Source organism: Prinia subflava, chromosome 4 (genome assembly GCF_021018805.1).
Source record: "Prinia subflava isolate CZ2003 ecotype Zambia chromosome 4, Cam_Psub_1.2, whole genome shotgun sequence".
Lineage (NCBI taxonomy): Eukaryota > Metazoa > Chordata > Aves > Passeriformes > Cisticolidae > Prinia > Prinia subflava.
The window spans coordinates 24449869-24474841 of record NC_086250.1 but is presented as its reverse complement, the minus strand read 5'-3'; the positions used below and the strand labels follow the sequence as shown (position 1 = coordinate 24474841).

At 41.6% G+C, this 24973-nt stretch overlaps 1 protein-coding gene across 8 annotated transcripts in view; it reads left to right on the top strand.

Moving 5' to 3' along the window:
- The window catches only part of TCF20 (transcription factor 20), a 131060-nt gene that overhangs the window by 58164 nt on the left and 47923 nt on the right, over positions 1 to 24973 (top strand). Inside the window, exon 1 of one of the 8 annotated variants that reach the window (XM_063396076.1) lies at positions 8749 to 8911. The exons of 6 other annotated variants lie outside the window; for them this stretch is intronic. The gene's annotated coding sequence lies outside the window, so the exon portion shown is untranslated. Of the gene's footprint in view, positions 1 to 8748; positions 8918 to 24973 lie in introns of those variants that run through there. One more of the 8 variants, XM_063396075.1, reaches the window with a different exon arrangement.

Below are 24973 nucleotides of genomic sequence, written 5' to 3'. Positions count from 1 at the left end.
CCTGTTGGCCACAGTTTAAGAGCCTCTGTCCTACTGAAGTGATGTGAAACAGGATTCGAATACAGGTCTTTGATGTAAAAAACAGAGACAAACAACCCCAAACCCAAAGCACTGCTGCACCACAGGACTCCTCTGCCTCTGCTTCAGCATGAAAGAACTTTTAGGCATTTTTGCATCTCTCTTCAGTCACAATGGTGATGTTTAGGGATTTTTTTCCCTTTTTTTCTCTCAAAGGGAAAGTAAGGATTTGAAAGTTTGTAAAGCACATTGAAGATAAACATTGTTGTCTGTGCAGAATACTGTCTGTTGGCTTGTCTGAGTCACTACTTAGCTTGCCTGAGAAGTGAAACCTAGAATCACCCCACAGGCCACTTGGAGGATTAAGTCAACCATTGAGGTGTCCTCCTTTGGACCTCTGGCCTTAGGGAAAGCAGGAGGGAGGAGTGACCAAGTGGGACTGGACACTGTGGCATGTGAGTCTGGGAGGTGGGGATGATGAGTGAAATGCACCCTGCAAAACTGAGGGCAGAGGTCATTGGGGATGTGATTTAGCTAAGATTAGATACAGAAGATATTTTAAGCCTCATTATTTTGACTGGGTACAGCAGGATTGTCCCCTACAGGGCTTTCCTCAGTTCTTTGTCTACTCCTGCTTTTAAAAGAGTAGAAAACAGTGGAGAAAACCCTTTCCTTTGAGTTCTCTTCAGCTGGGGACATCTGTTGCCCAGGACTGTAACTGTAGGTGTTCAGGTTGGGAGGAGATGTGCATCACTTCAGCCCCATGCTAGGATATGAAAAGATTAAATCTCTTTCCTAAGCAAAGTGGAAAGTCCCCAGGTGTCTTCTCTCAGGCTCAGAGACTGCAGTGGGAGAAGGAAGCAGAATCCAGCTAAGTAAGAGACCTCATCAAGAGGATAAAGGCATTTAGGGTAAAGGACCTGAGCAGGGAAAGTAATCAGTGAGGATGTGCAAGGGTCTGTCAAAAAGCCCTAGACAGGCAATGTGTCTATCAGAAAAGAATTTCCAGACAGTGGTGAAGGGGAACGAGCTGAAAGTGTTAATTAGTTCCCCTCCCACCCACTCCTGTTAAGATATTCCCTTTCTTGTAAGATATTCCCTTTCTTGTAACCACAACTGTTTTTCATCTTTCTTTGCTACACAGTGTTTTTGTTGGGTTTTTTGTTTGTTTATTTTTTAAACTTGTGTCCCAATGAAGAGGACTGTTAAGGAAACCCCCTACTTACCACCTGAGGCTAGGTGCTGACTTACTGTTTCTCAAGATGAGATAATGCTAGCTGATTATGAATAGAGTGACTATTCTTTTTTATCAGTATTAGGAGTAAGCCTCGACCTGTGGAATGAATCACACTGTAAGAGCTGTTACTTTTGGAGAAGAGTTGTCATTTCTTCTCTCACATTATGCTCCCTGCTATGAGGAGGCTTGGCCCTGATGAGGGGATCCTTGAGCTGGAGGCAGGTACCCCAGGGAATGTGAAATTTCATCCTGATGAAATGCTTTCTCTCCACCAATGTAACTAGTGTCTCATCATTAAACCTGCATTCAGCCAGGGTTGTCAGGGCATGACCTTGAGTACTGCAGCCCACTCCCCCTGCCCCCATCCTCCCCCTCATCCAATGCTGCTGCTTCTCATTGAACATGTCAGTGTTGGGATATCTTGTTTTCTTATTTGGAAGTTTGGGCTACTTCCTAAGCTTGCTAAAACCAGTGGAGATTTGCTGAGTTGGTAGGTCGACATGAACTGTGCTTGCTGAGGTGTCTGTTCTTGCTTACTAAGAAGTGCTGACCTTATTTTCAGAGCCCTACCGTTACTAACAATATTTTGTTTAGGTCTAATTACTCACAGCACATTTACAGAAGTTAAATGGGAGACCTTCAGTCCTAATCATCTCTCAGGACAAATGGGAGTGCCAGCAGGATTCCCATCTGCAGACGATAATTCCAAGAGGAATGATGATAGCCATGATATGTAAACAGAGGTTTTGTTAGTTTGAACCTACAATTAAGTAGACAACTGGAAGAATCTCTCAAATCTTGAAACAAAACCAAGTTACTTAAGATTTTACTACATGGCTTGGACTCTCTAAAGATAGATTTGTCCAGCCTTTAAAAATTAAAGACTGATTTTCTTAACTGATGACAGTTGTGTCTTTGTCTCTATTACCTAGCAGCTTTTAAAGAATTTTCATCACTTGGGTTAGGTAACATGAATGAAAATATGCTACTTTTCCCCAGCCCCAGATGTGTCAGTAGTGTTCATAAATAATGGAATATGTTGCATTCAAATTTGTAAGTTCTGTATGTTCTCATGTGCCCTATCCTGATTTGGATTTGAGTGCTTTTGAGAACTTTAGAACTGCAAGTAATGCAGGGCACTAAAGACATTAATATCTTTTGAAATGTAGAATTAGAGTGTTTGAACATTGAATAAACTTTAATGAATCTCGAGATGCAAAGTAATTAAAGTGGTTGTGTTTGAAGTAGGTTTTTTTCCCTCATGTTTTGTTACCAAGAGGAGTTACATAAGTAAACTGTGGTGCAACTTTAAAAATATTTTCAATAAACCAATCTCTCAGATGAATCAGGACAAGAGAACATCACTATATGTAATAAACAAAGCACAGAAGTTGATTTCTATGACAAGAAGTTAATGAGATTTCATGCAATGTCTATCTTTAGTGGACCCTCAGGTTTCTACTACCCAATGTAAGTACAGACTTCTTACCAGATGAATATGGAAGACTCTCTTGTTTTTGGTCCAGTTTGATGCTTTCTGCGTTGGCCCCTTGCTGCTGCAAGGTCTTCTTATGTGCTGTTTCATGTGCCTGGAATTCTGGAGCATAGTAGCAGCAAGGTGACTGGAAGAACTAAAGCTGTTCCTTCATGGACATTTTTTTCTCTCCTGTTGAGAGAAAAAAAGCTGAGATTCAATAGCTATTGCATACATCAGGGAGGAAGCCAACAGGGAGCAAAGTAAGAATCAAAACCTTAGTTGCCTCTAAAATTTGGAACTATATGTCATGGGGGATTTGAGCTTGTTAAGCCCAGAAATTCCCACTTGCCCACAGGCAGAAAAAGCCACCCCAGCAAATGAAACCTCTGTAAAGGGCTAGCAGAAGTAAGAGAGAAAAAAATCCCTTACTGCAAAACATGTTCAGGCAAGGCTTGGTTTTATGTAAGACCATTTAAAAAGACAAGTTCTAATATTTGAATTTCTACTTTCATTTAGATATGCTTAGCAATTCAGATAATGAAGATTTATTGATGGTCTTTCCTGCCTTGTTGGAGACAGTCTTGCTGGAGAATCATATTTGTATGGCTTTCTGTTTTAATGTCTACTTAGGCATCTGCATGAAAATGTAATTGGCTTTTTCTCAAAAGTTCAGCTTCTGTTGTTTCTCGCTCTTTTTGCTGGACTCAGATACTTTTGTCTGCAGCATCACAATGACTTTCACAGCAACTAATTCTATTCTGCCAGAAACAGCTTTTTGGCAGGATGCAAAAGTAAGAAGCAGAAGAAGCAGAGGAGGTCTTAAGGTACAAAGATCTTATTTTCATGAATCAGCTCTTTGTAATGGGAAGATGAAAAGGCAGAAGTGTTGCAGTGTTTTAATTTTTTCTCCTATGATTCACGCTTCCTACCTTCAGCTGCTTTATCATTTTTCCTTCCTTTGAGATGCTCAAAGAAAGATGAGTCTTTCAATCCATTTGTTATTCTGTTGCAGGAAGGGGCTGTAGGACTTGACGCTATGGCTTATGAAGACACTCCCAGTGTCTGGAAGAGAGCAGCTTCCAAGTGATGCACCCAAGACATGACCATCAGTATGCTGAAAATCTGTGCTTGTCCAAAATATTTTCCAGCAAGCACAGATCCTTTGGTAGTCTTAAGGGGAAAAGTTAAATATCAGTGCATATTAATTAGAGGAGAGCCCTCCCTCTTTGCTTCAGTACCTTGGGAGATGTCTGATACTGCTTCTCCCTTGTGTAGGGTCAGATGTAACACTTTTTATCTGAAGTGTAAAAGAAATAGGAGGAAGGTATGGAAAAATTCTGGGGCTAGGTAGGAAGAGAGGTAGGAAATGTTAATGAATGTAGCCATGCTGATGTCTTTCTTGGAGAAAGAGAAACAGGTGAGCTGCCCTTGCTTTACACTCGCTTAAAGATGTAGCTGTCCCACTGTGAATATAAGTTTCAGTCCCCGGCTGCATGACCTGTAGGTGCCCAATCTTGCTGTCATGTTTTGTATTATCTATTCCCATAGCATCTAAGAGCCTCTAGATGAAAGCTGTAAAAGTGCAGTGGTGAGTCTGTGCATGACATGAAATTGGTAACAGGGGAAAAGATTAGGGTAAGGGTAATACTTTGAGGGGATAGGTGCCATGTCTGAGAGAAATCTCTGTGCCTGACTCTGCAGAGGCTTTACCTTCCTAGTGCTGCATCAGCAGTTTTTCTTTCTGTTGTAAAGAAGAAACCTCTCAGAGGACCCACCAGCTGCATTCAGAAATCATGTTTTCTCTAACAAACACTGGGGTGCTTGGAGCCTTTCCAGCATATGTTACCTGCAAATTTGTTCTCCATCCCCCATCCTGCATCACTTACTGTCCTCCCCCAGGAAGATGGAGCTCAGGAGGGGTGTGAAGATGAGAGGTGGTTGAGGTCAGGAATGATGTCATCCTTCTGTTCCCCCTCCAAGCTGCTAGTGTATGCTTCTGGACAGCCATGTGAACTGAGTAATTACCAAATTACAGCTAGATCAGAAGTGGTGATCTCAAAGACAGAAGGAGACTCTCCATCTCCATTTGTCAGTCCTCTTAGGGTCAGATTTTTCACTAGCATCTGTGAGAGAGGGGAAAGGGAACAGCAAGGTAAGCCTTACATTAAGGCATAACAGGGAAAAACATTTGCTTTAGCCATTGCAGAGTGCATGTGCAGTAAGATGCAACATTGCTTGCATGTGTGTAATGACAGCAGCACTGGTGGGAGCAGTGGCACTAACCCAGACGGCTACTCAGGGGACTTTATTTTGCTCAGAATCTCCCATCCATCACAGACAAAGAGTGCCAGTTCTTGACGCCATTTTCCTGCCTTATTTGTGCCTCTATCCTCAAAACCATTTTGCTTAGGAGATGGCAGGGAGGATTTCAGGGAGGAAATGGGTAGGATTTGGAAAGTTTCTGTTTGGTAGTACCGTAGTGGCTCTGTACAATTATGACCGAACTGATTTTCTTGTACTAAAAGCAGAGACTTCAGTCTTTCTTATGACTGTGGTGTAGCATATCTGCTGAATTTATAGCACTTACTCTTGGATAATGGAATGTATTTGCTGGAAATTTACATTCAAACCTGATTAGTTTGTTGTGTTGATTGTAAGTTGATTGTTGTGTTATAGGTTTGGGGTTTTTTTTGTTTGTAACCATTTTTGGCCTTAAATCCCTGGGGTTTTTTCTTCTTTTCAGAATTGAAGCAGGAGAACATATAGATGCAACTGAGGACTTTAGCCTGAAGTAGAAAGACTTGCATGGGTGTTAGATCCCCACCCTGACTGTATGTGTGGGATTGTAGCCCTAGTAGCATGATGGAGTTACTTTCTTCATTAGTCCTAATAATGTTTTATTCATAACATTTTTTTATGTGTAACTGACGGTGATCAGTTACGTAGATGTCACTGAATGGCCAAGTCAGAAGGTTGAAAGGTTTCAACCTTTCAGAAGGTTTCTTCTGGAAAGAGAATGAAATGTTCAATGGCAAAGGAAAACTTGGCAATGTGAACAAGGTGCACTAATGACAGTGGTTTTTCATCTGGAGTCTGTAGACAGCCAAAAATTAGTTTCTGATAGAATTAAGTTATCCATTAAGCTCAGTGGGGTTGTATTTGAAGCCTGATATATCGCTTTGAGAGCTGCAAAGGATATACATCTCTACTTGCATAATATTTAACTGATATTTAATATAGTTTTGATAACTTTGTTTACATTCTGTACTTGTATTCACCCTGTGCATTACCAGTGATGCCTACTGTAATGCAACAGCTGACAATGGTGTGACAATTGCCTGTATTTATAGCATGAACTCTTTTAAAACTTCAGTTCATCCTTCAAAATCAGCCGTATAGTTTTCAAGCTTTTAAATATTTTAAAAAGCAAGTCCTGTTGTATTTCCCTTTTCACACCTATAAAGTAGTCATAATGGAGATGGGAAATGCTGCTCTGCAGCAGACTAGAGAGCCAGATATTTAACTCTGTGAATTCACTTAATTTTGGTCCTTTGAGAAAGTTTGACTTGGGAATGGTAGCTGTCCTTGTATTTTTATATGCATTTTTAAGCATTTTACAAAACTTCTGCTGTTAATGCTGCAACTTCATTTTAGACATTAGGTTAAAAATACCTTGATATATGTAACAAGCTGATCTAGATAAGCCATGCTCCCATGTATTTATATATACCAAAGAGTTTTACCTTAAGGTAAGTTTAAGTTTAGCTTAACTTAGAGTGCTCTAAGCACTCCTACCTTTATAAATCTACATAAAGGACTCACCTCAATTGATGATTCACTTCAAAATCAGAAAACAGATAATGGAAAACCAAATTATAGAAACATTATCGAGTTCCCCCACCCCATTACAGCTTTTTTATCACAGTCCTGGATCCCCAGGGCGAATGCTGCCCTAACCAAGCTCTTAGCATGTTGTGGCAGTCAACAAGATTAAGGCTGTTACTGACGAGAGCAACCTTGCAGTTTGTCATGGTGAATGTGCTGTTGGAGCCTCTTCTCCAGGTGAAGGAAGTGATGACCTCCACCTCCTGTGAGAGAAGCGCCGTGCCTGAAACAGCACCTGTGAATGGGCGGCCAGTGCTGAGGAGAGCAGGGTGTACTGTACTATGAGAGCATACAATTATGCAGCGCCTGTGTGCTCCAGCTGCAATTTCCAGGGAGCTGATGTGGAGCACATTGCAATATTCTCATCAGAAGGAGAAAAGGCATAGATCACAGTAGTAGAGTTGTCTCAGAAAGGAGCCAGTGTCTCTCAAGTCCCAAGACAAGCAAGCAGAGGAGCAGGCAAGTCTTTCCTAGGTGTTCCAGGTGCACAATTGCCTGACCAGCAGCTGGAGAGTCCCTCAAACCCACAAATTGTTAACTTGAAAGACAAATGGTAGAATCACATGTAATTGTTGTCTGCTCTCGTTGTTTTCCCCAGACTACTGGCATAATTTAAGGCTTATCTAGATGGAATTTCAGCCAGCCTCCAAATTATTATTGACAGATAATGCATAGTATGTGATGCAGTGGTTTGTATTTATTTTTCATAAAAAGCAAGTCACCTGTGGGGGAGCCATTAGTGAAGTTGTCAACGCGGGCTGTGCTTGCACCACAGTCCTTCTCAGCAGTTCATTGCCTTTTGGATGAGCTCTGAGCAGAGGCCTTTTCTTGGAATACAGCTTGCTGAAGATCTGGGAAACAAAGCTTGGGAAACTGTCATATCTGCTCAGTAAAGTTCCTGGCAAAGCAAGTTCTGAATTATGCTTGAGCTTTCTCTGCCCAGCATGTAAGAGCTTCGCAGACTGCCAGCCCTGTTGCATTCTCACATGAAATGTTCTGAGTGACAGACGGAGGAAACTGTAATGTCATAGAGCTTCCTATACTGCCATACATGCTTAAATGAAGGTGATTATTTGACAGGCACTGCATCCTTACTCTACAGCTGCCCCATCCACCAGTCTCCTTGCCCCCTTGCTCTCAAAACCCAAAAGCTACTGAATAATCTGAAAAAAGCTTAATTGTCTCTCCAGCACAAAAGTGCAACTAGACACAGCGGACTCTCAAATGCAAGGCCAGTGGGGACTCGGAGGGCTGGCAATGCCTATTCTGATGGTCCAAGCGGCTCTGGGCTGGCGGTGCGCGGGCAGGCGGGCTGCAGGGGTAGGGGAGCCCGAGCACGGCCGGTGCTGTCCCGCCGGGTGGGGTCTGTGGGGGCAGGAGAGCCCGGGCACCGCCGCCTCCATGTTTCCTGGGAACCCCGCGGCTCCGCTGAGGCACCTGCGATTCGGGGCTCGCGCAGCCTCGGGGTACGGCCTGACTGCCGCCTCTAGGTGTGCTCCAGAGCTCCGGGCCGGTGGAGGGGCGTCTTAGCCCCGTTAGGGTTCGGCCGCCGCTGTCCGCGACGTGTCTGGCGGGGAGGCCGGGCCGAGACAAGTGGGCAAATGGAGCAAAAGCTCGTTCTTAGAATGACTTGTGAGAGAGTGAGGGCGGCGGGGAGGTGTGTGCAGAGGAGCGGTATTGATTTACGAGGAGAGGGAAAGGTGAGCTGCCCCAGTGCCTGCCCAGAGGGGCGGAGGGGGGGCCGCCACGGCCCGGAGCTCCGGTGCCCTCCGCAGGGGCGGGGTGGTGTGGCACGCACACCGGGCGCGCCTCGCCCACGTCCTCCGACTGCGCGGGGGGAAGGGGGGGGAGGTGCGGCGCACGGCTTCTTTAAGCGGGCGCATGCTGGTGGGAGGGGAGGTGGCTCCCTCACGCGCCCTCCGCGCTCGCGCGCGCGTGGAGGCACATCCCTGCATGCGGGGGCGCGCGCGCACGCGCCGTTCCCCCTCCTCTCCATCCTTCTCTCGCCCGCCCGGGTCTCGCTGCCTCGCGCCGCCGTTCCCGCTGGCGCGCGCGCTGGCTCCACCACCGCCCGCCGCCATTGGCTGCTGGAGGTCAGGTGATCCCGTGTTATTTCCTGTGTGTGTGTGTGTGTGTGTGTGAGGTGTGAGTGAGGGGAGGAGAATGGAACCGGACGCTCTCGTGTCCTCGCCTGGCCCCCGGCCTCGCCGTCCCGGCTGCTGAGCCGCCCCCGCCCCACCCGCCCCGCCCGCTGCGGCGGAGGGCGCCGGGCACGGCGGCGGGGGTGGTCTCACGTAAGGGTCAGCCGCGCTTGCCTGGTCTGTGTCGGTGTGTGTGGGAGGCCTGGGGAGGGAGTGCGAGCTCCTGGCGCGGAAAGTCGAGGTCGCCTGGGGGTGTAGGAGGGGATGCGAGGGTCGTATCCGTGAGTTGGAGGGTGGGCGCTGGGTGCGAAGAGGCTTTTGAAAGGGCTCCTGCTTAGTTTAACGTTCCCCCCCCCCCCCCCACCTTTTTTTCGGGGGGCGGAGGGGCGTGTGTGTTTTTTTCTTGAAAGAAACAAGTATTTGTTTACGTGTGTTCAAAGAGGCCCTCGTGCTGCCTGGTGGAGTGCTTACCTGTTTTCCTGTCCCGGAAGCATGTTTTTTTTTTTGAAGAATTGTCAAGTTTTTGTGGGGATTGGTGTTTTTGCTGAAGAGACAAACTGTTAAAACTATTGGACAAGATGGATGCACAGTGCTCAAATTGTAGTAGGTGGACAGGCTGTGCTGGTAATGCTTGAGGATTGTAGTGTCTCTGCTTTTTGGCGGCTCAAAGTAGCCGTTGTTTATCTGCAGAGATAATCGGGATATAATGTGTTTGGGCTGCTGTGAGGATCAGCTTGTCTTTTGTTAATGGTGCTTACTTGCTGGAAGTTGTGTGTAGGGCTGCAGTTGGAAGTTATTTTTCCCACCCTGAGGGGAGGAATAAGAGAAAGTTATGTAACATAAGTGTTTGTATCTAGCATAAGTCTGTGTATCAGAGCTGCCTAATGGGGTTCTGTTATTCACCTGAAAATAAGATGTTTGTATGTGAATCAACAAGTCTATCTCTGTGGGTAGATTTGGCTCCATCAGAATCCTTTATTTCTTGTCACTGTATTTTCTTACATTAAAAGGGCAAACAGTTTGATTAAATTGCATCATTGTTTTCTGTACCATTCCATTTTTAAGTCCTCCTTTGAAAACAGAAGAAAAAAAAGAAGTACACCTGTGAGGGGATTTAGTTGCAGAGCTTTCTGTGTTAGGTTAGCATTTTGAAAGCTATTCATGTCTGGGTCGCTTGTTGCCATCTGTTGCTGCATGCATGGATAAGTCTTTGGAGAGTATGATTTTTAGTATGCTTCCTGGCCAATAGATGTGCATGAAGCAGTTGGATCACCTCTACTTAGATTTTATAGGACAGTAAGTGACTGGATGATGGAAATGCAGCAGCTTCTGGGTTAGATTTGTAGCACATTGGCTGAACTCAATTCAAGAAGAGCTGATTTCTTTTACACATTTTCTACACTCTTTTTTTTTTTGTCAGATAAGCTTGTTTCTTGAGGCTTATTGATAGGTATTATTACAAAGCCTAACCAAGTGCATTTGGTTAAGTGTGTGTGATAAAGAATTTTTAGCGTTGTTATTTGAGTTTTCACTTGGCTGAAATGTTCTTGGTTTTTTTTTTCTTTAAATCCGCATCTTTAAATAGGATTCCACATTAGTTCACTTTGAATTATTTGAACCTGTATTATTTGATCTTAGTTTTAGGTTCCATTTGCATTCAAAAAGGCAGCTTCATTAGTATACTGTGGAGAGAGTTACTATTAAAGAAAGTAAAGATATTTATTTGCTTAGTCATCTGTCTCTTAAACTTTGTTAATGTTACAAAAAGAGGAGGATAGTTGTTCCTCATTTCTTTAAATTGCAGGTACGTGAAATATATATTGGGTATTCTGGTTAAATTAACAAGCAAATTACTATGCCATTTGAGTGAAAGTATGACAACTCTTCTTATATAAAAATGCTACTTTCCTATTGTACTCTTCTAAATCTTGTAGTTTTGGGATAGCTTTTGTGCTTTGTATTGTTAGGTTTAAATGTCTTGGGGGAAGTTCTTGGACATTTTTTTCTGGTTTGGTATTCTTCAGACAGCTTAGCTTTAAGTCTGTAAGCATCCTTTCTAGTAGAATTGTATGTGTTTTGAAACAGTTTGGGGTTTGACCCATAAATCAGTTTTTAGAGGTTTTTGGGATTGGTGAAACGTGGATTTTTGCTGAAACATATACTTTCATATACCTTTGTAGCCTGGGGCAGGGTAATCATGGTTCCCTATGTGAAAGCTGTAGGTGCAGCTTCACTGTTAGTGACTTTTGTAGGAGATCAGGAATTTTGGTTTTGTTGTTGTTCCTTTTCTTTGTTACTAATGCTTCATAAAAGTAGCCTGAATTGAATTTTTATTAAAGGAGTAAATCTGGTTCTATAATGCATAAATAAGAAGTGAAGGTTATTTAAATGAAAGAGAACTTAGTTGTGTATTAGTTGTAAAGGAGACCTCTTTTTATTGTCAGAGGAAGCTTCCTTAACCTTCAGCTGAAGAAATAGGCTGTTACTAACCTGTTTGCTGCATTTTAAAGGATACTCAGAGTGTAAGTAAAAACAATGGTTCTGTCTATGATTGATACATGTATGGAATTTGTAGGACGAAGAGTGAGATGTGAGGATTTTGGGGTTTTTTTCCCCCCTCCCACTTCCTGTTGTGGAAATGTGTGCAAAGACAACCCTTTGGGCTCTTAGGACAATGTTGAAAAGAAAATCATTGCATACTCCCTTCCTCCCTTTTTAGGTCATGTTTAACTAAACCACCGGTGAGGCACAGCAAAATGGCTGTAATGCTGCTCCTGGAAGGGTCCCTTTGAAAGAGTTGCAGTGCACGTCCTGTTCCTATTCTGCCAGCTTGGCATGTTGCTATCTGGAGTGAGGGCATAATATGTAATAAATTTGAATAACTTCATGCTGTTTCCTTGGCTTTTCTATAATTTGAGATAAAAGTATTTAACAGTTTATAGCTGGCTTATGCATAACTTGCCTTTTGACACAGGGTATGCCAGATCTCCATTTAGGTGGGATAGCTTTTTAACTAAAGCACATGTTTATTTTCTCATACCTTATTCAGTTCCGTTTTATACTTATGAAAGGTATTACACTTGTGTTTTGAGAATCGGAGTTCTTATAAGTTACAAAGGTTTAGTAACGTTTTTGGCAGTGCTGGCTTCTCAGGCTTTAGAGTGTCCCTTAACTGGCTGTGTGAGAATTTGTTACTTAATCCCGTGGTTGGCCTCTGAAATGGGAAAGACTATGGATGGCAGTCTCTGAAAAGCCAACTAACTGATTTGTTGGTGGAGACTGGACTGAGACCAACCAACTCTTCCCATTCAAGAAATTAAAACTGTAGTTTGATAGCAAAAGATGGTTTTTATCACCACTCACCACTGGATGTTTTTTATCACTCTCACCACTGCTTTTGGTGAGCTCTCTTTCAAAATAACCTCTTAATTTTTGGTTTAGCTTTTGGACTTCTAAAATCAAAAATAAAGGCAGTCTTAAGTGTTTAGACTCACTTCTAATGGTGTAGATTTGCTATGTAGAATTTTCTTTATTGTGGAAAAGCATTTAGTGTTACTGATAGAGAACACAAACATAATGTATGCAGAGGTATATAATTCACTGAAATCATGCAGGAGAGGCTCTTCCTCTCCTGGGAATAGCCTCCCTGTAGTGGGATCTGATGTTCAATTCTGTTCCTATCAAACTTTTCATTCATACTTAGAAAAGAAAAAAAAGAAAGTTGTTCAGTTATTCTTATGACCCAGGTCCTATTCCTGGCAGTTCTTGACTAGACTTCAGTCTTGACTGAACTGGAAAAATGGAAGATGTCTTACAGCCACGTGAAGCCCTGCTGGTGCATGTGTGTCACACTGGTGTCTGACCACACCACTCCTTGATTGTTTCAGCTGAGCTTTTCCCCTGCTGCTTACCAGTAAGATACTTATTGATTTGTTTGGGGTCACTTGGAAAAGCACATGACATTCTTCATTATGCATGTACATGGGTTTCCTTTCATTTTAAAAACAAGAAAGGACAAAATTAAAAAGCCAAGACTGACATGTAATCAGAAGAGGATTCTGTTTAGCCCTGTTGGAGGATAAGATCTGCTCTGGGTGTTCTAGAGTCTGTGATTTGCTGCCTGTTTGCCTTTGAAGACAAAAAAAATGTAGAACTGAGTTTTACCAGCTCTTGAACTCTTTCTTGCTGCCTTCATGAACAACAGCACAAGCAGTCCAACTTCCAGTTTTGGATACAACAGAGCAGTGATCTTGCAGTAAGACTCCTGTGTCTTCTTGCCTCTTACCTGCTATTCTTCGAGAATGGAGCTAAGCAGTGGTAGCCAAAAATGCAAGCATCCTTCTGTCAGCTCAGCCTGGTAACAGTGAATATGCTTGTGTTTTTTCCAGTGCTTTTTGTGTTTCTCTTTTACCACAGTGTTTGTAACCTGTGATGATATTGGAAGAGGGGGAAAAGTGTTACTAGGTTCTTTGTCAGGGGAGCCTTGGCTTGAGTCCCTTGAGATTTGACCTGTTCTCCATTTGGGAAGGCTGTTATTTCTTGCCTGAATTGTGATGCAACAGATATGAAAATTACTTTCTTTCCCCCTAACTCTTCATTACAAGCACACAGCATGCCTATGTTCATACCAATAACTGTGTATAGAATTCATTGCATATTCTGTGCTGGAATATGATGATTTACTTTGTAATATTTTACTAGTATGAACTCAGTCATCTTATTGCTAGTAAATTGCAAATCCTGAACAGAACCCTCTGATGAGCTCTGTTAAGAGCTCCGTGCTTAGCTAGAAATTGTGTAGGGAGCTGCTATGCTGTAAGCTTTAGTACAGTTTAGTGGAAGTATTGTTCATATCACTTTCCTTGTAAAATTAGATGCTGCAAAGTCTCTTGTTAATAGCTTTTAACTGATCTAAAGATTTAGTATTAGCAGAGCTGTCTGAATGGCTTGTGTCCGTGTACACCATCACTAATGACTGGGAAAAACATACCTAAAACTTTGTAGTTGAAAGAAAAATATGGGCTGTCATATTAGCCAGAATAGGAATAAACTTTCATACACCATAATGAAGGGTTGTTAATAAGCCTTCAATTTGATATCTGCAGTTTGTTGTTACCTTTGGTCAGATGCCTGGATACACTTGAATTTCCATAAGATTTGATTTGTTCAACAGTGTTTTCTATGAGTAGGTGTTCTGGAATAGTGGAAATGCTATGTGGGATTTTTAAAAACTAATATAAATGTTTATATGATAAATGTACTGAATGCTGCATGATTAACGTGTTAATCTGATGGAAGTACAAAACATCAGGGCAGAAACTGTCTAGGAGGTTCCTGGAGTGTGTGTGTGCCCTGACATGAATGGTAAGGTAGAAAACTAGAGAAGGCACCTGTCGGACCTGTGGTTTGGGAACAGAGAAGGACTGGTGTGTGATGTGATGGTCAGAGGCCATCCTGGGCAGAGCAATCATGCAAGGATAGTTTTCAGTTCTTTGGGAAATAAGGAGAGGAATCAGCAGAACTGCCACTGAGACTTCTAGAGAGCAGAGACTCCGGCCTGTTCAGAAGCTGGTTGACAGAGTCCCTTGGAAGGCATTCCAGGATGTTAGATTTGGGTTGTTTTTTTGGTTTTTTGTTTTGTTGTTGTTTTTTTACAGATTTTTTTCCCATACGTTGCCAGGAAACTAACTCCTGTGTACTTATGGGTACTAGAGGACAACAAAGAAGTGACCAAAGAAGAGTGTAGCACTGGGCTACACTTTTTTTGGTCTCTGGGAGGTTTCTCTTGGAGGGGAAGGGATACTGAAAGGTTTGGGGCCAGGTGAAGGACTGGGGTGGGGGCAGCTATGCTGTCTCTTGCTCTCGGCATCTGAGAGAGGATGGCCAGGCTGTTGCTTGCTGTGGGAGGAGTTCACTGTCACCACCAAGTCTGGTCCTGGGAAATCTATCACCATCTGCTCGGGTGCCCAGGAATTCTGAGCTCGCCTCCTCCTGCCCTGCTGGGCTGGCCCTGTCCCGTCACTGCCGCTCCTTCGGCACTGCTTTGAGGCTTTTTGCTATGCTGTACCCCTGCCCTGGCCTGCTCTGCCGGGATGTGCCTGCCGTTCCAGCTACCACCAGCAGAGCTTCTGATATATCTCATCCACAGCCTGGGATTTTCCACCGTTCCAGCTTGGTGCTCTCAGGAGCAGGAGCACTGAGATCAGACTGCCCCGGGCTTTGTGAACCAAAGCCCCTCGAGGTTCCTGGTTCTGTTTATTATTAATGCTGTAGTTGTTGTTGTTTGTTTGCCTTGTTATACATCATAGTAAAGAACTGTTATTCCTATCCCTATATCTTCGCCTGAGAGCCCACTTAATTTTCAAAATTATAATAATTTGGAGGGAGGAGATTTGAATTCATTCAAGGGAGGTTCTGCCCCTCCCTAGCAGGCACCTGTCTTTCAAACTAAGATACTGAAGGGCAGAGGAAGGTTGGACATTCTTCAAGAAGGAAGTCTTACAAGCGCAGGAGCAGGCTGTCACCATGTACTGAAAGATAAACCAGCAGAGAAGACTGGTCTGTCTGAACAGAGAGCTTTGGCTGGAACTTGAGGAAAATAAAGAGACAACCTTTGAAACAAGGGATATTAAACTCAGGATGATTACAGCGATGTTGTGAGGTTACACAGATAGAAAACTAGAAGTCCAAAACGGAACTAGAGCTTAATCTGGCTGCTACCATGAAAGACAAAAATGTTTCTGTAACATACATTAGCAACAAAAGGAAGGCCAAAGAGAATCCTCTATTGGATGTGCAGGGAAACAAAGTGACAAGGAACGAGGGAAAAGCTGAGATGCTTCATGCCTTTTTTGCCTCAGTCTGTAAAAGCGAGACCAGTTCTTCTCTGGGTATCCAGTCTCCAGAGCTGGGAGACAAGCATGGGGAGAAGAAAGAAGCTCCTGTAATCCAAGGGAAAATGGTCAGTGACCCTGGTACATCACTTACAGGTACTGATGGATTTGGCAGAAGTGCTTCCTGAGCAATCAGCAGTCCCAGCTACCTGGGGAGGTCTCAGATGATTAGAAGTTGGCAAACATGATGGCCGTCTAACAGTAAGGGCTGGAAAGAGGATCTGGGGACTGCAGGCCTGTTAGATTGACCTCTGTGCCAAGGAACATCATGGAACAGATCTTAAATGCCGTCATGTAGCATGTATGGGACAACCAGGCCTAGTCAGCATGTGTTTGGAAGAGTCAAGTCCTACTTGAACAACTTGATGTCCTTCTGCGACAAGGTAACCTGTTTAGTGAATGAGGGAAATGCTGTGGATGTTGCCTAGCTCGACTTCAGTAAAGCTTTTGATAGTGTTTCCCCTGGCATTCTTCTGGAGAAACTGGCTGTTGATGGCCTGCATGGGTGCCCTGTTTGCTGGGTGCAAAACTGGCTGAATGGCCAGTCTCAGAATGGAGTTGCATTCAGCTGGCAACCAGTTGCGAATGGTGTTCTGCAGGGTTGTGTGCTGGAGCCAAACCTGTTTAATGTCTTTATTGATGATCTGGGTGAGGGGATTGAGTGAATCCTCAGTCAATTTGCAGATGACACCAAGCTGGGCAGGAGTGTTGATCTGGTGGAGTGCAGGAAGGCTCTGCAGAGGGATCTGGTCAGATTGGGTCCATGGGCCAAGGCCAATGATATGAGGTTAAACAAGGCCAAGTGCCAGGTCCTGCACTTGGGTCACAACAGCACCATGTAGTGCTGCAGGTTGACAGCAGTTAAACACAAGCCAGTGTGTGTGCCCAGGTGGCCAAGAAGCTCAGTGGCCACCTGGCTCCTATCAGATATAGTGTGGCCAGCCCCTGTATGCTTGTGAAGCACCTTGATTCCTGTGTCCAGTTTTGAGCTCCTCACTACACGAAAGACATTGAGGGGCTGGTGTGCATCCAGAGAAGGGCAGTGGAGCTGGTGAACGGTCTGGAGCACAAATATTAGGAGGAGCACCTGAGAGAGCTGGGGTTGTTTAACCTGGAGAAAAGGAGACTCAGGGAAGACCTCATTCTCTGCCTGAAAGGAGGCTGTAGCTAGGTAGAGTTCACTCTCTTCTCCCAAGTAACAAGCAATAGCACCAGAGGAGATGGCCTCAAGTTGTGCCAGGGGAGGTTTAGATTCGATATTAAGAAATATTTTTTACCTGAAGAAGTCAAACATGTGAAAAGGTTCCCCAGTGAAGTGGTAGAGTCACCATCCCTGGAGGTATGTAAAAAGACGTATAGACATTTTGATTAAGGACATGGTTTTGTGGTGGCTTTGGCAGTTCTGTGAGAGGGGTTGGATTTGATAATCTTAAAGGTCTTTTACAAGCTAATGGATTCCATGATGCTATAAACCATGTCTTTCCCTTTTGTCAGGGGAAAAAGAATTAATTCAACAGTGTTCTGTCATGTTGTGTAAGTTGGTTTGCCCACTGTTTTACCTCTGACTTCTTATGTGGAGATGTGGAGGTTTCTCTTTTCTCCCTTCTCCGACATTTTTGCATGAAATGTGTACATCTGATTTTCTGATGTTCTTGATCCTGACCATGCCTTGTGTGTATTGCTACATAAAATTGGTCTTTTAGATAGGTCTTGATAAGTATAATAATAATACATACTCAGGAGGCAGTAAATAAAATGGGTTGGGCAAAATTGTTACAGAAGGAGGTAGCAGATTGTCTTTGTCTTTATATTGCAGGGCATTGATGAATGAGTGACAGATTCTGTTCTGTAGTGTTAGAGAGTGGAATAAGCAGGAGCATAATTGAGAATTGCTCCAAAGTCACACTTCTTATTTTGCATGATAAAACTGAACTGTGCTGTCCTTATCTCCCTTCCATCTAAATCATTGCATTTTAATGGAGAAAAATCTCATCCCGTGTTACTCTGAGTGTGTCTAAAGAGAGGCCCTGCTGAAGAATTGTTTGCCAGCTATGGTACGGCACTGATTTTGGTGATGAGCTGGGTGTCCATTGAAGTGTGGTATTCTGTGTCTTTACACTTCTGACTTCAGCTAATATCATATTTACTTTGGAGAGCTGGGATTCTTTCATTCTGGCCTTTTTTCCTTTTGCTCTGTTTTCTTTTTGTGTACGTTTTACAAATGCTTTGATTTTTTTTTTTTGACAGAAGTTCAAACAGTTCTTATATTTGGAAAAAATAAGGTTTCTTTCCAATTTTTCTATCAGTAAACATGATATGACCTTGTATTTTCCTTTAAAGTGTGCCACAGCAGTAGTATTTGTAGACTTTCCACACTAAAATTCATCTTAAGTCTGCATTGATTTAGAGTTATGAAGAGCTGAATTAGTAGAAAGAATGATAGCCTTGGCTAGTGAAAATGGAAAGTGTTAAAGCTGAATTTTATGTCTTATCTAAAAGGAACAAAAACCATCTGTAAGAGGACTGGAAGGTTTAAATTTGAGTACAGCTTTTCTGCAATTGAACAGTAATTCTTTAGTTTGTTGGTTTAGGTAGATCAAGGTTATATTTCTACCTGATTTTAATGTAAATATATGTAAATAATAGGTGGTTATTATCTTCAACAATGGTTTTATCCTAATCAGTGGATATAATTCTTGTGTACTGTGCATAGCCTCTATTGTAATAATACTTGCACAAAACTGATACAGATTTTATGTCAATTTACTTCATTTGCCTTGAGGAGTTCCCAGGAGTCTTAGTTACAGGCTCATTGCACCAGACATTGTAAAAGAAGAATAAAAAGATTTAATTGTATAGACTATGTTGAATAGAAAAGACAGACATATTACAGGTACTATTTAATATGACCCGTATAAATATTCATCTTAGCAGCTTGTCATCAAGGCTGGAGCTACTGTTAGTATGAAAAATTGTAAAAGTTAATTTAAATTAATACGTTAGGATGGTGAGCTTTTTTCCCTCTGCTGTATAGTTCTGAGTTTTTTAGATACTGGATAGATTTCTGTACAGAAAGTGGGAGCTTGGGCAGATAGAACCTGGCAACACTGCTTGCACGTTACTATTTTCCTCTTGCAATTAATAATTGACTTCTCCTTTTCATTTTTTTTGTAGCTGAAAGGTGAAGGTTTAGTGAGAGCTGTGATGCTTTTGCTGAGCCTCCTGTCTTGCATGTCTTCGGAGGAGCAGATCAGAAATGGTTATTGAAGTGGATGTTCAGATTTTGCTGTATTGCCAGAGCAGATACATGTTTGATTGCTTGAAGACATAGGGGGTACGAACACAGGTCAATTTGCAGTAAGAGGTTTGTAATGAATTGATGAATTGCCAAATTTTTTGGAGGACTAGTGAGATGGATTAGGATGTGCAATCAGCTGATCTGCAGCTTGGAGGAAAAAAAAAGATGAGCTGAGGGTTCAGTATTATTTTCATTTTGGTGTTAGGAAGGGTACTTCAACTATTATGTAAAGACAAAGAGCCTTTTAAATATGAGTTCCTGATTTCAAGTACCCTTCAGTAGCCATGCCACTTAAAACTGTCAAACTGTCCCTGCTGGGTCCGTTTTGCTGGTACAGGTGTTGGTGTAATGATACAGTGAATGGATCTGTCAGGTCAGAAATAGCTTTTCTCCCTCACAGAATTTTCTCGACCATATCAGTTCCCTGACCTGACTTGCTTGTGAATGGCTGTGTTAATACCACAGAGAAGGCTGGACCTCTTCAACTGGGCTTGAGAAGACTGACCCTATATGTGAAACCAAAATTGTTGTTTTAATCTATGACATAAAATGGAATCTCACTGATTTGCAGAGATTCTTATTAAAATAGCAACATCTGTTAAAAATTTGGATGGATAACTTTCAACAAGAGGTTGGTAGATTTTTGAAAGCCATTTAAGTGCATCTGTGCTGTTGATTGAGACTGAGAACCAATGGCGTAACAATAAAGTCAGATATGTACAATGAGCCAAACTTTTGCTGAACTTTGATAATTTGTTATATTTCTAGAAATACATGTTTTCATAGTATGACAACTTAAATACTGGCCTATAACAGAAGTTGTTCTTGTCAAATTTTTTATTTCTTCATGTTTAGGAATATGAATTTAACAGTACACTTCACTAGAAGTGCAAAGCTAAACTGGAGATGGTGTATTAGATTGGTTCACTTAGTGAGTAAGGAAAACTTGCAGATGCAAAAAAGTCTGTGTATTTATGATTTGGTGTTACATAATTTTTAAAAAAAAAATATTTTGGATGTGAGAGAAGAAAGCAGCAGCCAAGTAATAGCCACATGCTAAATTTGATTATTTTTTGTTGTAGTTTGTTTACATGATGCCTTTTATTATAGCAGTTGAATGTCTGAATATGTCTGCTCACATCTCCCCTTTTAGATAGGAAGGTACTCTGAGTCGAGTCAGGCTTACTGTGGTTGGGCTTTTCCTATGGTCACTTAAGGAAATATATAGAAAAATAAGTGAATGTAGATTTTGTCTAGCAAAATAAACTCCAGAGCATTCCCCTCTCTCAACTGACAAAGCTCACTGTGCTCCTTCTGCCACGCTCATCTGTTCCTCACCCATTCTGTGAGAACTATTTCCTTAATTGTTTGGATTTAGGCTGATACATACTGACTTTCTGAAAAGCTTTACAGACATTTTAGTAAAGAAGGCATAGTGTCTCTGTGAGATGGTGGAAGCTAGTTACAATCCACTTGGCCAAGCTGTAGCTCATTTGAGGAATTTTTTGATAAAGGTTTTCACTTGGAAGGACAAAATTAAGTTTGGGGGTGTTGGGATTTTTTTGTGAAGAGCAGTATTACTGCTGATTTGTAAGATGTGTTGCTAATATGTGTTATTAATAGGGACTTAAGCATGTGTAACCACTACATATGGTTTCTAAGACATGCTGTGATTTTTTTAGAATTATAAAATTCAGTTTCCATTAATGCCATATTCTGGATTTAATTTAATTTTATATAATTTACGAGATATTTCAGTTTAGCTAGTTCCACAGGGTCTGGCACTCTCAGTGATCATTAACTGTATCCTGTTTCAGCTTTGAGTGGTGTAGTATGGTTTGTTTGACAGAATATATTGTGATGGCTTGGTGAGAGCCAGATCTGACTGTAGTTTTCTCTAGAAGTATGGTGGTGAATAATACCAGAAACACAACTTCCTGAAAGAAGTGAGCAGTAAATGTTATTGCTTGGACAAACTGCTGACTGAAGGACTGACTGTCTTGGTTTACTTCTATACAACACGTAATGTTGAAAACAAGTCTTAATTAGTCTCCCTTTTGCTTTAAAAAGGCATCAAATGTAGAAGAAATTAGTTATATCTGTTACTTTGTTAAATGCAATCTTAGGTTTGGTCTTTAAATTCATCTTCTTATGGCACTGATGGCTGATTTACCTTCTCTTAAAGCAGCAGTGTTCCTCCAAAACTGAAACAAGGTTAGTCTATTCCCAGCCGTTGATCCGGTATGCAAGCAGTAACTCTGTACCTGCAGAAATGAGGGTTAGCGACTTGGCGCTGACAATAGAAATGGTACTCCGTACATGGAAATCCCTTTTTCCTCTATTTCTGTTTGAATTTGGAGCATGGGCATTATTTCTTACAAAATATACTCCTGAATTGCTCATACTCAGGTTCTGGCTTTTGAGATTGTTTTGATTATGTGTGTTCTCTGCTAGTGTAAGAAGATACACTAGCAGAGGAAAGACTAAAATCGTAATTTTTGCATTTTGTATGAGTTGTGGCAGGAAATGGCTGCAGACTTAACGTACATCTCTGTCACAGCATAGCACAGCATTTAGCAAGGGAGTCTATTTTGCCTGGACACTCTATAACCCTCCCAACTTCTTTGTATACATTTTGGCCTATGGAAAATACTATCTTACGGTTTGTCACCTGCCTGTAACTGCATTTTCTTTCTTGATAAGCATGCTAGGAAGTGAGAGGCTTTTGACAGAGCACTAAAGATACGTTGTGTGTGACTGCTGCCTGAGACTTCTCTGCACAGATGGATCATGTAGTCAACCTAAATCCAAAGAAAATTAATGAAGTGGAAAGACCTCACTTATGTCCTATTGAATGAGCTGGTGGTGGTTTCATTTGCTCCTTTATAGACTTGTAGTCAAGAATTAGGCATGTCCCCATAGTATTTTGGTTTTTAGTTCACTTGTTATGAGCTATCTTAGTGATGTGTTACCATGTTGGCATCAGTGTTATGTGGGGAGATCTGGGCAGCTGTCCTGTTATTTGTCTAGTCTTTGATAATCAGGACAAAAAGAGTTTTAAAGGTTTATGTGGCTGTAAAAGAAAGCCTAGTATGGTATATTGTAGAAGATCATCTCACAGAGTAATCTTGGTATGGGAGTACTGATGATTTCTGTTAATCAGTACTTGTCAGGGGCACTCTGATACACATGTAGGAATTATTGAAAGATGCTTATGTGCTGTTGACTAACATTGGATAATCTTGCACACAGTGAGGTCACAATGCAGTAACTTCATATTTTGAGGAACTCCTATGTCAATAAAGTTCTATGAGACTGTTTCAAATTATTAAACAAGATAGAAAATCTGCATTATGCTTAAAAATAAGTTCACATGAGGAGGGTAAATTGATATACTGCTTGACATAACTTCACATGTTTCACAAATAAGTCTGAGATTTGGGAAGGAGGACCTATTGTTTCTTTCTATTCAAGACTTCTGTGCAGTGATTCTGAGGCTGTTTTTTATCAGCCACACAAGCTTTGTAATATGCTTCCTTTGTTCATGCCAGGTTGAAGGCAAATTTTGATTACTGGGCTATTCGGGGAGAAATTAATGTGTTGTTGGAACAGAGTGAAACTGCTTAGCCTAGTGAGTGTAGTCTTCAGTGTCGAGATGGATATGCTTAGGTGGTTCCACAGCAACAGGCTATAAATACTTCAAAGTCATGCAGCTTTACTGAGAGAGCTGCATGCATCTGTAGCAAGAGTGTAGGCGTGACACTGGAGTAGTGAAAGCTGTGCCAGACTCTTACCTTCCTTTTGAATAAATGAAGATGTTACATATTGTGTGTTGAAAAGTACTGTAAATGCATGTAATTTGTTGCTGTTAATAGAGCACTTGTTTGGAGGCAGGACTTTGTCCCTTCTGCTGGGGGGGATGGCATTTTGGATGTGTACCACCATTATGGAGTTTTATATGATTGTGTTGTAGTCTTTAGTTGGCAGGTGGTGCATTGTCCTGTTGAGATCGTGCATGAGAAGGAGTATGTACCAGCTGAAAATATTTTCTTTAAAGGCTTCCAGTAAAAAAATAAATAAAATAGATACCTTTTTTCATGTGGATGGGGATAGACTTTGAAGGCCTTATCTGTCTGAATGTATTTTATTAACAAGACTTGTTAATAAAACAAGTTATTTTTCAGGGGATTATTTTCAGTGGTTTTGCTGAGAGCATAGCACTTTACAGGGCTGTTACTATTAAGAAAGGCTATTGCAGTAGTAATTGTAATAGTTCTGTATTTATAGCACATTAATGACAGCAAATGTACTATGTGTCTTAAGTGATCAGTGATGTAATGAGTTGGAGCACGTCTTATCTTTTTTTACTCCTGTTATTACTGAAATGCCTTTTTTCTTTTTGGCAGCTATTCTACTGGTTATGTTACTCAAGTTAGGTTCCTTGTGAGATACTCAAAGCAAGTATTGTCCTGATAAAAACTTACATGTTTGTCAGGATAAATTCCAAGATTGGAAAAAAAAAAAAAAACTTTTGAAGGAGAAAAAGATATTCTCCATGTTTTGAGTTAGCATATGTAACTTCTGGACTAAGTAAATGTAACACGATTGCATGAGATTATGGAGGATAAGAATTTGTGCATTGGTTGATCTTTACTGTATCTCTGTTCTTAAGGGCATTTTACAGCATCTTGTGCTGTCTCTATTCATTGTATAATTAAAATTGCTCTTTTTTAATAGTGAAGAAGTCTTAAGAATGTTTGCCAGCATTTAACATTAGCTTGAAAATATAGCAGTTTTCAAGCCTTGTTAGTAGAATTCCAAAAAACGAATGTCATTCAGAGATTAAAGTTTTTGTAGATGTAATGCAGAATAAGCTTCCTGAGATCTTGTTCAGACTATGCAAAGTAAGCTTTAAAATTTGTGTCTGAGATTTTGTGGGAGACTGAGCCTGTGAGAAGATTGAAATGTTACTTTCATGAAAAGAGGATAGATGCCAAGCACATGATAGCCAGGGTGTGTATGCAGTCTCCACGGCATGTGAATGTTGCTGATTGCAGAGCCCCAAACCGTTTATCTAGAGAAGCTGCTTTTAACATCTGCCAGTTACAGTAGATGTTCTCTTACCTTTAGCATGATAACTTTCTTCTATGTATGCATTTTTTCTCCCATCTCTTTTTTTTTTGCCGTAACAGCAAGTCACACACGAAAAAGAAGGAAGCTTGCCTTAGAAATCCCAATTTTAGTCCTACACCAATAGGGCTGGAGCTTCAAACTGATGAAACATCAAAAGCAGTGATTCAGAAAAAGGAGGAGCTTATCCGTAATAAGCCTAAACTGGATAGATTGGCACAGTGCGGCATTCATAGAAGTGTTACTCATGTGATATATTGTAGTCTTTAAAATGCTAGAAAAGTGGAAGTTCAGCAGAACAGCAGATCTCTTATGACACCTAAAATACAAGATTAAAACAGCAGTAAAATTTACTTCCTAGAAGAAGAGAGACAGAATTTGAAGTATTAACAATTTGACAGTTCCCTTTTGATCCTAGTAATGTTATTATGTACATCAAGCTGCGTGAACCAAGGCTGCAACACAAAGAGGCGTTTGAATTAGAGGAGGGAGGCTGCAGAGACATGCAGTGCTGTGGGGTGGTTTTGTGCCTGTGTGTTCTGTAGCCTACACACACAGATAGTAGGAGATGAAAGACTCCAGTGGTAAAGAGTCTTCTGTAGATAACATCCATGTTAAGAAAAAAAATAACCTTGGGAGGCAGATGGGAAAAGAACTGGATGCCACATCTTGCCTGTATCTCATTTGTGCCTGGGGGTTTTTTTTGTGAGTTTGGTGATCCAGTTGAACAAAACTTAAGTGCAAAGCTAGAATTTAATTCTCAGTGGGTTCAGCTGAACATGACAAACACAAAACATGGCTAAATATGAAAATATAATGCAGGCAAGTCTTCCGGGAAGTCTCCAATCTGAGGAGTTGGGGTTCTGTTTCCTGGAAAAGTGGGAGTATTGTCTT